The sequence below is a fragment of the Martes martes genome (genome assembly GCF_963455335.1).
Source record: "Martes martes genome assembly, chromosome: 1".
Classification (NCBI taxonomy): Eukaryota; Metazoa; Chordata; class Mammalia; order Carnivora; family Mustelidae; genus Martes; species Martes martes.
In genome coordinates, this window is record NC_137888.1 from 65,295,990 (window position 1) to 65,308,807 (window position 12,818).

Here is a 12,818-nt window from a genome sequence, read left to right on the forward strand (position 1 = left end):
AGAGCCCGATGAAGTACCCAATCCCAGGACCCTGATATCACAACCCAAGCCGAAGGCAGAGGCCCAACCCACTGAGCCACCCAGGCGTCCCTAGGATATGAGCACTTTTTTTTTTTTTTTTTTTTTTTTTTTTTTTTAAAGATTTTATTTATTTATTTGACAGATCACAAGTAGGCAGAGAGGCAGGCAGAGAGAGGAAGGGAAGCAGGCTCCCTGCCGAGCAGAGAGCCCGATGCGGGGCTCGATCCCAGGATCTTGGGATCATGACCTGAGCCGAAGGCAGAGGTTTTAACCCACTGAGCCACCCAGGCGCCCCAAGGAGAGGAGGAAGCAGGCTCCCTGTAGAGCAGAGAGCCCGATGCGGGGCTCGATCCCAGGTCACTGGGATCATGACCTGAGCCGAAGGCAGAGGCTTTAACCCACTGAGCCACCCAGGCGCCCCGTATATGAGCACTTTTAAATTAAAAGATCTCTATGACCAAGTGCCCAACATCTAAAAGAAAATCTAAAAAAGGAAAAGATGACCAGAGATTTTAAGATAAGACATTCTGACAAAGCCACTTTTAAGAGAATCTTTAAAATAAACTGAATATCATCACATGTGGCCCATGTTGCCCACTTTGTCCCATTCATTTACTCTCTTTTATCAGATCATCCACCTTTCTATGTATCTGTTTGCCCAGTGGAGGGGACATAGTGGTTTTATGTGACATTTTGCGGATGTCACACACACAGGGGCAGGGCTTGAAAAAAAGCAACCTCTTTTTCCTTAGGGAGGAGATAGCCGTTTTGGTTTTGGGTAGAGAAAGAGGGGTAACTAATGAAAGGAAAGGAGAAAAGTGAAGAAAATGAGAGGCAAGAAAGGGAGAAGCTATGGATCCTGGAGGTTTTGCCATATCCAAAGACAAAGAGGAGAGTAAGTAAAGTCCACAAAATAACTAAAAGGACTAGATTCTTAATCTAGAGTCAACAGTAGCCTTTGGGTGGAGGGGAGGGCTTTTGCAAATTTGTTTGAATCTAACATTCTAAAACTTAAGAAATTCTAACCACCTCCCCAATCTCTGTAACTCACTGTTCTCTTCCTTAACTATAGGAATTCCTTGAGGTTCACTGTTTTCCATCAGCTTTCCTCTACTTCAGAGAGGTTGTTGTCATAACCTTTGCCTATATGAAAGAGGAAGCCTCCTTATACTTTTGCTATAGTTCTGTTCTCTACACTACAGTCTGTCCCTTTTGTGGGGACAGACTATGGGGCTGGCACAAAACGGCTGAAATGATTTTTTGCTCATGATAATTACTACCCATTCCCAGTCTCCCCGTCTATCCATGACAGTGAGTAGTAAGGAAACTGAGACAATGAATGTGGATACAAACTAGAGGGTGAGCATAAGAATGTAAAAAAGGATGGTATTTTAGAGGACAGGAACAGCAGAGCAAAAGAACCTTTCAGGATCAGAGAGAGTGGGTGTATTCTTGAAGACAAAGAATAAGCAGTGTAGAAGAGACTGAACATAAAAAGAAAGCTAATTTTTTAAAAAAGATTTTTTATTTATTTATTGGACAGAGAGAGAGAGAGATCACAAGTAGGCAGAGCAGCAGGCAGAGAGAGGGGGAAGCAGGCTCCCCACTGAGCAGAGAGCCCGATGCGGGGCTCAATCCCAGGACTCCGGGATCATGACCTGAGCCAAAGGCAGAGGCTTAACCCACTGAGCCACCCAGGCGCCCCTAAAAAGAAAGCAAATATTTATTGAATAAACATGTGCTAGGCTTGAGATTAGGGAGATAATTAAGGGAATTATGAGGTCCATAATACTGAAGTAGGGCTAGCTTTGGAGAAGAGGTAGGAAAAATAAGACAGACCATGTTTTATCTCAGAGACATGGCTCAAAATAACATGGCAACAGGTTCAGAAGGTTTTAGAAAAGTTAACAATGGTAAAAGTTTCTTTAACTAACTGTAGATGCCATAAAACTGCAATCAAAAACCACATAGTAGTTTATCAGGGAATATCAAGAATCTTTTGATAGCGTATCAATCATTACATGATCCGTAACTAAATATTTCAATGGACTAAAGAAAAGCCAAATGAATTTAAAAAGTTATCAATAAAACTAAATAGATATCAATCAACCAAAAGGCAGACCAAATTCAATGAACTGAGTTTTGCTGCACCACTGTTTATAATGTAAATGAAAGAAGAAACATTCCCATGAAATGACAAATTAAATGAATTTAACCATACTTGATTGCCTGATAAATCAATCTTTTAAAATATTAAAACAAAACATAAATCTAGTTGACAAAATCTTAAGTACTCCTTGAAGTTTCTATTCTTCCAAAAATATGAGTCCTAAATTTAATGATAAGAGGTAGACAAGAAAACTTCCTGGTTTTTTTCTGGGGGACGGGGATAGAAACAGTGGGTCAGTGGCTACGTAGGGTATATGTTTGTTCAAACTGTGGATAGTGGGAAAGCTGAGGATAAATTTGAGAGAAGCAATCAATGTGTTAACTAGAGGAAAGAAATCAATCCCTTTGTTTACCAGACCTTCTCTTACAGTGATATAAAAAAATACCAGTCATCAGGTAGAAAGTCATCTTCTTCATTAGCTTTGAAACTGACCCTGCAGATCTCTAGAAAGGAGTCCCTAAAAGAGGCAGATTTACTCTTTCTTCTACAATTAGTTTGAGGTCTTCACTTGTGTTATCAGGCTTCCTATCTACATATGAAAATTGCCAGTGGCTCTCTATAATAAGTACTATTTCTCTACAAAAAGGTTCAGACGATTTTCACAATGGCATGTCCCTTTTTTTGAGCAGTAATTCAAAGGCTGGGATGTGCAACTTGGATCTCACACATTACTGAATTCTAATGTTGCTTATCTGGATTTTTTTTTTTTTTTTTTAAGATAAACAGCCCTATCCTAATGGCTCCTCTCCTCTTCTAACAATTTCAAAGTGCCCAGAAAATCCCTGACCAAGTTTCTAACTAAATGCTAAAATTAAATAACTAAATTAATTAGATCAGACAAACAGTAAATAAATAATTACAAGGCTCACTATTGTTTCTTGGTGATATTAACGATGTTTAATGTGAGTACTACATAATTATCTACACAAATCCAAGACTACTTTGCCTTGGAACTGCCCAAGAGGGAGCATCGCAATTTATACCAGTCACCCAAAAATATTTGAATGCATTTGTATACGACACTTATAGAAGTGATGTATTTTGAAAGTTATCTAGCAAAATGCTAGTATATTAAAAGTTCTGGTGATTAAAAAGAATAGGCCTTAATAACCTAAAAACCTTACATTATTGTAAGAATATAAAAATCAATCCATTCTTGGTGAAGTATAATAAATGTAGCATTACTACGAATTATTTTATCTAGCTAATACCCTTTTGAGGCATCTAAAAATAATACTGCTAATATTTTCAATCCTGGGAAATTGAGTTTGTGTTTTCTGTATCCATTTATACTATGATTTTATATATCTCACCCTATTGTGGTATTTAGTTCCCTCCCTCCCTTCCTTCCTTCATCTTTCTGAAGTCAGTTCATTTTTATAATCAGCATTCAGGAGCTGAAAGTGTCCTTGAATATTCTTTATTCCACTTTTTTTTTTTTTTTTTTAAAGGGAGGAAACTCAGAGATAGTACCTGGACCAAGATCTACAACTAGTTAAAGACTGAGAACTAGACTTTAGGTCTGACTTACCTCCTTTCATATGCAATACTGCATATCTTTATTACCTTGGTTATACATCATATACTACCAGTGGTCTGGTCTTCCTGGAAGTCTATCTGTCCAGAGCACACACAGAACTTTAAGATACTAGTTTGTGATTGCTTGTTCCTACATCATTCCACATTCTCCCAATAGTATGGTCAAAGAAACAGAGTGGACAAAATCGTCTCAGGGAAAAATGACAATTAATTCTCATAAATAATCAATAATTTAGAGCCTAAAATCTTGAATACAGTCAACATTTTTGTCATTAGTTCTTTAGCTACCTGAACTGAGAGACTTATCTGCCTCCTTTTAGTGTACTCAAGAATTTCCTTACGTTCTCCCTGTAGTATATTTCTATTGGTTTAGCATTTTATGACTTATCAGAGTACAACTTGCTTACCTAGAAAATTTATTCTTCTAGATTACTTATGAAATATTAAAGAATAATTTTGATATCAACTCCCTTGATAAGTATGAACAACTCCACTTCTTATTTACCAAAATAATCCACTTGTTTAAAACAAATTTCCTCAAGTCCATTGTTCTATAAAGGCCTTTTATAGTCATTTTCACTCAAAAGAACACACAAAAGGAAACAGGGATAGCCACATAAAAAGTTTACAGTTCAGCCTTTTAAAAAAAGAGCAGAGGGGCACTGTAAATTGAACAGTTTATGAGTTTCACTTTGTGATTTGATTCATATCCTACATATAAATCAAGAGTTTCTATTTTATGTAAATTTATCCTTGCTATTATAAATTATAATAAGTCTAAACCAAAAACTCCCAACTCAGGGTTTACAATAACTTGAGAGTAATATCAGAAGAATCATAACCTCAGGTCACTGAAATACTATAGCTAATTAATTAATTAATTAATTAATTTTAAAGCATTTATTTGTTTGAGAGAGAGAGAGAGAGAGAAAGAACATGAGCGGGAGGAGCAGAAGAAGAAGAAGAAGAAGAAGAAGACAGAGAAAATCTCAAGCAGACTCCACATTGAGCGTGGAGTCTGAGGCATCAGTGTGGAGTCTGCTGCAGAGCTTGATCTCATGACCCTGAGATCATGACCTGGGCCAAAATCAAGAGTCAGATGCTTAACCCACTGCGCCTCTCAGGCGCCCCCACTGTGGCCATTATAGTTGCAGCTGAGGATGAGGCAGGCTGAAAGAAAATACTCAGGACATAGGCAGATAAGAAGGTGGCTGACCATATTTATGTGTATCACTATTCTATAACAGGAAAATTGGTTTAAAATTCATTGCTACAAAGATCATGGAACCTCCTAATGATGATAAATAATGATTTACAATAACTTAAAAAGTTTTTAATTCCATACAATAAATTTTATAAATAAGTAATCTGCTGCTTTCAAATGAAGGAGTATAACCCTTTGATAAACTGGGATTCTAGAACACTTGCTTTTATTGTTCACCCCCAACTTATTCTCAATTCCATTTTTATCACTTCCTAGTCTGTAACATACACTTACACTCTTTTTAAATTCTCTCTGATCCTTTTCCTACCTTTTTTTTTTTTAAGATTTTATTTATTTATTTGAGAGAGAGAGAGAGAGACAGCACAAGTTGGAGGGGCAGAGGGAGAGGGGAGAGAGAGAATCTCAAGCAGGCTCTATGCTAAGCATGGAGCCTAACTTGGGGCTGGATCCCAGGACCCTGAGATCATGACCTGAGCTGAAATCAAGAGTCAGATGTGGAACTACTGCACCACCCAGGGACCCCTTTTTTCCCTATTTTTTTGTTTTCTCTATTTTGGTCCTTTTTTCCACTTGCTTTGTGGAAGCTCTTTACTATTTCATCTGTTTTCCTCGTGTGCAGATACTCTTGCCCTCTACCCCAAGACATCCAATTTGCCCGAGTTTGCATGGTGCTCTTTGGCAGCCCCACATATCCTACGTTAACTTTCATTAGAGAGTTAAATAGGCCCAGCCAATAAGCCACCACTCCTTTATATCTCCCCACAAAGCTACCAATCTCTCAGATAACCCAGCTAAGTAGTAAAACAGTAAACTCTTTAAACTAAATCATACTAATGTTTTGATAATCTTTACTCACCTTTGCTCAACCCCCAACTTGTCCTGCCCTTGGGGGACAATGTTTGCTAAAATAACTTTACTTGGTACAATTTCATACAAATTAGGTAGAGAACTGGTATTGAGAATGTGTAGTGGGATTAACTGGAAACTCACATTTAAACACAGAAAGCAACCTATTTCCCAATATATTCCAGTCTTGGAATAGGCAAGGAATTGGTGAATAAAGAAAATAATGATCCCTGTTGGAATTTCCTGATTCCACCTGCTTTTTAAGGTCTGATTCAGTTCATGTCCCATCTTTGAGATCCAGTGACTGAAGGAAAAGAGGGTGTGCCAAAGGTATGTCTAGGTTTCCAATGTCTAGATGCAGACAGTATTAGTCAACGGGTCCCAGAACACTGAAGTCCCAGTGGCAGAAAAATGAGACATCTGATAATCTGACTTGTGGATCCAGAAGGTCAAAAGGATCTCCAAGGTTTCTGTTCCGTATCTGTTCATTCTCTTTTCCTCCTCTAGCTGATCACAGAAATGCTTATTTTAATTATATGAGTAAAATATTAATTATTTATAGCTAATTACTCATGGCACAGTAATAAACATCAAAGTGCAGTTAGCTTTGTTAAGCTTTACTTCAATACAACCCTGTGTTTCACTCAAGTGTTTAACCTTCATGGTTCCAGTCAAAGGGTAGGTTTACCTTGCTAATTAAAACAACACCAGGGGTGCCTGGATGGCTCAGTCAGTTAGGCAGCTGCCTTTGGTTCAGGGCATGATCCCAGGGTCTTGGGGTCAAGCCCCCTGTCTGGCTCCCCGCTCAGCAGGGAGCCTACTTCTCCCTCTCCTCCCGGCTTGTGCTCTCTCGTTATCTCTGTCTCTCTCTTAAAAACAAAAAACAAAAACAAACAAAAAAAACCCCAACACTAATAGCAACTAGAAGGAACTAGAAATGTCTAATAAATATTTGTTGCATGCGTCATTACTATGTTTACTTAAAAGTGGCACATGTCACTCAAACATTCATTGAGTACCTACTACATGCAGACAGTGAATTATCTTTATTTCATTTGGGGGAATTAGTACAGACCACGAAAATTTGTGAGGATTGGGGAGTGTTTACAGCAGAACTTCAATAACACCCTCCTACCCCTAGAGTTTCTATCTCTGGACTCTCTCTAGCTATACAACCAATTGGGCGATTGATTCTCCTTTTTTCAAGCTATTGTATTACCCCATTTTATTCTGATCATTCATTAAATGCTATTAAATAATATGTGCTTTGAAATCGCATCTGCACAACAGTTACAACTTTGCCTTGGTAAACAAGATCACCATTTGGAAGCACTGATCCAAAATCATAATATAGAGGATCAAATATAACAACATCAAATATCACTTCTTTCCGGGACAGCTGTGTCCGTACACAGAAATACCATTCAAGTGTAATACTGATGTAGAAGGAAAGGGAGAAAGTACTACAGGAGATTATAGCTCAGTTTCAGAATGGCTGCGAGGACAGGGCATTTTAATACTTAAAAAAGAAGGGTCATATCTCAAAATTATGGTACTTTCAATTTAATACATTTAGTTTTATGGAAAATAATTTCAAGGACATATTTACAGAGTTCATTTGGATAGACACAAAGACTCATGTACATACTTTTAACTAATATGGAGAGTCACAGAAACACTTGGAGCTATAGAGATTGCATACTACATCTACACACACCACATCCAAATATACACACATTCTTTAAATCCTCAAAGATACATATGGAAATTCAGACATACAGAGGACCATAGTTATGTTTGATATTCTGGGAAATATAACAATTTGAAATGTCAAAACAATCTTCATACCTTTTAAAAAAACTTATATATATCAGACATGTATCAATAAAGCTCAAACCAGGGGCACCTGGGTGGCTCAGTGAGTTAAGCCTCTGCCTTCGGCTCAGGTCGTGATCTCGGGGTCCTGGGATCGAGCCCCACATTGGGCTCTCTGCTCTGCGGGGAGCCTGCTTCCTCCTCTCTCTCTCTGCCTGCCTCTCTGCCTACTCATGATCTCTGTCTATCAAGTGAATAAATAATAAAAATCTTTAAAAAAATTGTTAAAAAAAATAAAGCTCAAACCAAATATTCTTCTTCAAATTGAGCCTTTACTTTAAAGGCATATGTCACAGCTGAAGTTAATAAAAACTTAAGAGACTTTTAAGGATGTTAAGATTAGCTGATTCTATTAGTTCACAATATGAGAACTGCCCATTCATGAAACTCTTTGTAATATTTTCAAGACCATATTCTAAAATCTAAGCCAATTTATTTTCATGTCCGTTTGTCTTATGAGTATAATTTATTAGAGAATAGGAAAATAGCATTTACCAGGTCCTGATTCATTATATTGCAATAAACTCAGGACCACAATGCACAATAAAATACCACTTCACACCCACTAGGATGCTTATTTTAAAAAGAAAAAGAAGAGGAGGAGGAAAAAAAGTATTGGCAAGGATATGAAGAAATTGGAACTTTTGTACCTTGCTGGTGAGAATGTAAAACATGCAAAACTACTGTGGAAAATAGATTGGCAGTTCCTCAAAAAGTTAAACATAGAATTACCACATGACTCAGCAATACCCAAAAGAATTAAAATGAAGTATTCGAACAAATATACTTGTACACAAATGGTCTTAGCAACACTATTCACAATAGCGAAAAGGTAGAAACAAACCAAATATCCATCAACAGATGACAGATAAACAAAAATGTGGTGTATCCATCCATACACTATGGATTGAATGTTTGTGTCTCCCTAAAATTCATATGCTTACGCCCTACTCCCCACAGTGTAATAGTATTTGGAAATGGGGCCTTTAAGAGGCAATTAAGGTCATGAGGGTAGAACCCCCATGAATGGGATTAGTGGCCCTGTAAGAGAAACACATAAGGACACAGTAAGAAAGCACCCGTTTGCAAACCAGGAAGTAGGCCCTCATCAGACACCAAATTTACTAGCACCTTGATCTTGAACTTGCCAGCCTCCAGAACTCTGAGAAATAAATGTTTGTTGTTTAAGCCACATAGTCTCTTGTGTTTTGTTATAGCAGCCTGTACTGATCAAGACATAATACAGGGGAATATTATTCAGCCATAAAAAGGAATAAAATACTAATACACTACTATGACATGGATGAACCTTGAAAACATTATGCAAAGTGAAGAAGCCATATACAAAAGGTCACATAACATATTATTTCATTTATATAAAATATCCAGAATAGGTTAAGTCCAAAAGCAGGAAGCACATTGGTGGTTGCCAGGGATTGGAGGAGTTAAAGGGGACTGACTGCTTAAAGGGTATGGAGTTTTCTTTAGAAGCAATGAAAATGTTCTGGAACTTGATTGAGGTGGTAGTTGTACAAACTGTGAATATACTAAATAAACTGAATTGTTTACTTTAAAATGGCTCATCTTATGTCATATGAATTTTATCTGTTTTCAAAAAAGCTTAGAAATTCATAGAAAAACAAATTTCATTGTTTTAAAATTTTATTTTCTTTAGTAATAATGAAAAATTATCAGCCAGTGACTAAAGAATCAAATGTAGTTATTTCAAAAATGGTACATACGAACAATGAAACAGAATCCTGGATTTTTAAATTTGATTAAATAAAATGCTTAAATAATATCTCAATTTGATCAACACATACAGGTGCATTATAGAGTATGTACCTAGTATGTCTGAATATAAGAAAAATTATTCTTCAAAATGTATCCATAATAAATATCTATTGTGTCTAGAGTTCTACCAAGTTGCTTATTTGACAAAAGGCTTCCTTGATCCATGTATTTTGAAAAAAAAAAAAGTACTTATCAGAGAAGATATTTAGTGTGAATAAAACCCCAACCAGTGCTGGTTTGGGAAAATCTTAAGTTCACCTGACAGAACTTGTTAAAAAAAAAAAAAAAGGAGAGACAAGTTTAACATTAACTTAGTAGTTTCTGATGCCAAGATTCCACAGCTGCAAGTGCTGCATGTCACTGAAAAAGAGCATTTTAGAGACCACTTTAAAAAGCAACTGAGCAGATAGTTAAATGTACAGATAATAAACAGATATCTACAGTATAGAAACAAAATTAAAAAACTTGTGAAAATGGATACTTGGAGAATTTTCAGTGGTGGCCTCATATAGATTCAAAAACTGCTTCATATAAAAAAATTAATGATAGTTCAAAATGTAGCTCTACTGATGACAAAGATACAGATGTAAAAGACGCATATATAAAGTATTAATAGGGGCACCTGGGTGGCTCAGTCGGTTAAAGCAGCTGTCTTCGGCTCAGGTCATGATCCCAGGGTCCTAGAATCAAGCCCTGCGTTGGGCTCCCTGCTCAGCAGGGAGATTGCTTCTCCCTCTCCCTGCCTGCTGCTCTGCCTACTTGTTTTATCTCTGTTAAATAAATAAATAAAATCTTTTTTTTAAAGTATTAATGAAATTGTTTTATGAAATTTGAGAAGTAAAAAAGTAAAGTTCCTGAATAAATTTAATTTTATACAGTGCATAATTTTAAATACATTTGAGTTAACCAAAAGAAACTTTTTTGGGATATTCTTTTTTTTTTTTAAAGATTTTATTTTTATTTAGTTGACAGAGATCACGAGTAGGCAGAGAGGCAGGCAGAGAGAGAGAGAGAGAGGAGGAAGCAGGCTCCCTGCCGAGCAGAGAACCCGACGGGGGACTCGATTCCAGGACCCCGAGATCATGACCTGACCGAAGGCAGAGGCTTAACCCACTGAGCCATCCAGGCACCCTTTTTGGGATATTCTTAATGGGAGAGTAGAGTATCACTTTGTATCCAAGGATTATCAGTATATGCATTAGAGAAAAGACTGAGAAGAGCTACATCATAAAATCTTATAGTGATTAATCTGGATGCTAAAAGTGATTATTTGGGGACTGTGATTTTAATTTTCTCTATACTTCTTTTGCATTTTCAACATTATCCTCAATATATATGTACTACTCTTGATTAAAACAAAGCTGTAAAAATTGAAAATAAAACTTAATTTTTTAAAAAAATTTATTTATTTATTTGACAGATGGAGATTACAAGTAGGCAGAGAGGGAGAGAGGAGGAAGCAGGCTCACTGCCGAGCAGAGAGCCTGATGTGGGGCTCGATCCCAGGACCCTGAGATCATGACCTGAGCCGAAGGCAGAGGCTTTAAACCACTGAGCCACCCAGGCGCCCCAAAACTTACTTTCTTAATGACACAAAATCATAGAATCTTTGCTCTAGAAGAATCTATCCTATAGCCAAACTGTAATAATCTTATCTATAACTTTTGACATCATCCAGCTTTTTCCTGATAAAAAATTTGGTATTTTAGAAAACAAACAAACCTGTTCCACTGTTAAATAAGTGAAAACTTCACTGATTCATCAATAATTTTATTAAATTAAATAAATAAATTAATTTATTAAATTAATAAATAATTTAATTAATAAATAATATATATTTATTTATAAACATATTTACCTATAAATATATAGATATATTTATCTATATCTATATCTATATAGATAGACATACCAGGGGCCAAGGTTTGTAGAATAAATTCAAATATGTACTGTTCTCTAATTTTCTGCAACTACTGTTTTCAATTTTATAATCAGGACAAAGAATACAGGTCAACACCTTTCTTTAGAAGATAACCTATGGGGTATTTTAGACCCTTGTCAAAAGTTAAGTATTCATTTTTCCAGGATCTATTTACTGTCTATTCTGTTCCTTTGTATATCCTACCCACCATTCATTAACATCTTAAAATGGCATAGCCAGAACCTAAAACAACATTCCAAATGATTTCTGATCTGCCCTAAGTAGTCAGAACTAATCCCAGAATATCTGAAAAAAAAATTTTTTTTTTTAAGATTTTATTTATTTGCCAGAGAGAGAGAGAGAGTACACACAAGCAGGCAGAGAGGCAGGCAGAGGCAGCGAGAGAAGCAGGCTCCCTGCCGAGCAAGGAGCCCGATGCGGGACTCGATCCCAGGACCCTGGGATCATGACCTGAGCCGAAGGCAGCGGCTTAACCAACTGAGCCACTCAGGCGTCCCTGAAAATTTTTCTTTATGAATGTAGTTTAAGACCACATCAGCACTGCTAGTAGTTACATGTTATTGACTGCTTCAGATTATAGTTAATGGAATCATCCAAGTCTATTTTACTAGCAACTCACGTCTTCTAAATCTAGTGCTTAAGCAATGCATTTTCCCACTTTGAATTTTAGAAAAGTTTAAATATGGGAGGAAAATTCATCTTAGAATAAAGGAAATATATCTATTTCTTGGTCACAGAAAGCTCTCCATCTCCCTTTTATATTTCTAGCTTGACTAAGCTGCCTAATCAATCAATTGACTCTTTACTGCTTATTTTATCTATAGTAAATGGTACACTTTTAATGTTCCATTTATGGAGAAAATCACTGCATCAAAGCAGTGCAGTTGATTAAATGAATCACTTAGGGTCTTAGAGAGGAAAGAAAAATGAACACAAAAGTGATTTAGAAATAATGACTCTTCTGGTCTAGAAACCACCAGTACACAAACTCCGTTTTTCCTCTCAACATTTCTCAGTAGCATCAATGGTGCCAAGCCCCAGAAGGCAAGAGAATTTCTCTATCTACATCCCTTATATAATTTCTAAGAAAGAGAGTTCTAGAATTCCAGTTTTCCTTCTGTTTGTAAGATATCTGACTTTATACAAACATAGCCACAAATTTATTTCCAGGTTTAAAAAGATCTGATATAAATCCTTGGGAAGCAAGAAATGCTAACATTCTAAGTTTCAAACACAAATTTGTAAGTTAAATTGTACATTAGTCTCTATAGTTTCTCATGTGCCAAGATTTATTATAAGCTGCCAAAAATGAAAGAAGCTATGTTTACTGGAAAAATTTTATCTGCCACTATGTTGTTCAAAACCATACAAGTAGTGGCCTAATAACTGGTTAAAAGGATGTTTCC

The 12,818-nt window shown here is 36.5% G+C and overlaps 1 protein-coding gene across 2 annotated transcripts in view; it reads right to left on the bottom strand.

Annotated features, from left to right (window-relative positions):
* The window catches only part of GSK3B (glycogen synthase kinase 3 beta), a 210,069-nt gene that overhangs the window by 15,262 nt on the left and 181,989 nt on the right, over positions 1-12,818 (bottom strand). The window lies entirely within an intron of this gene.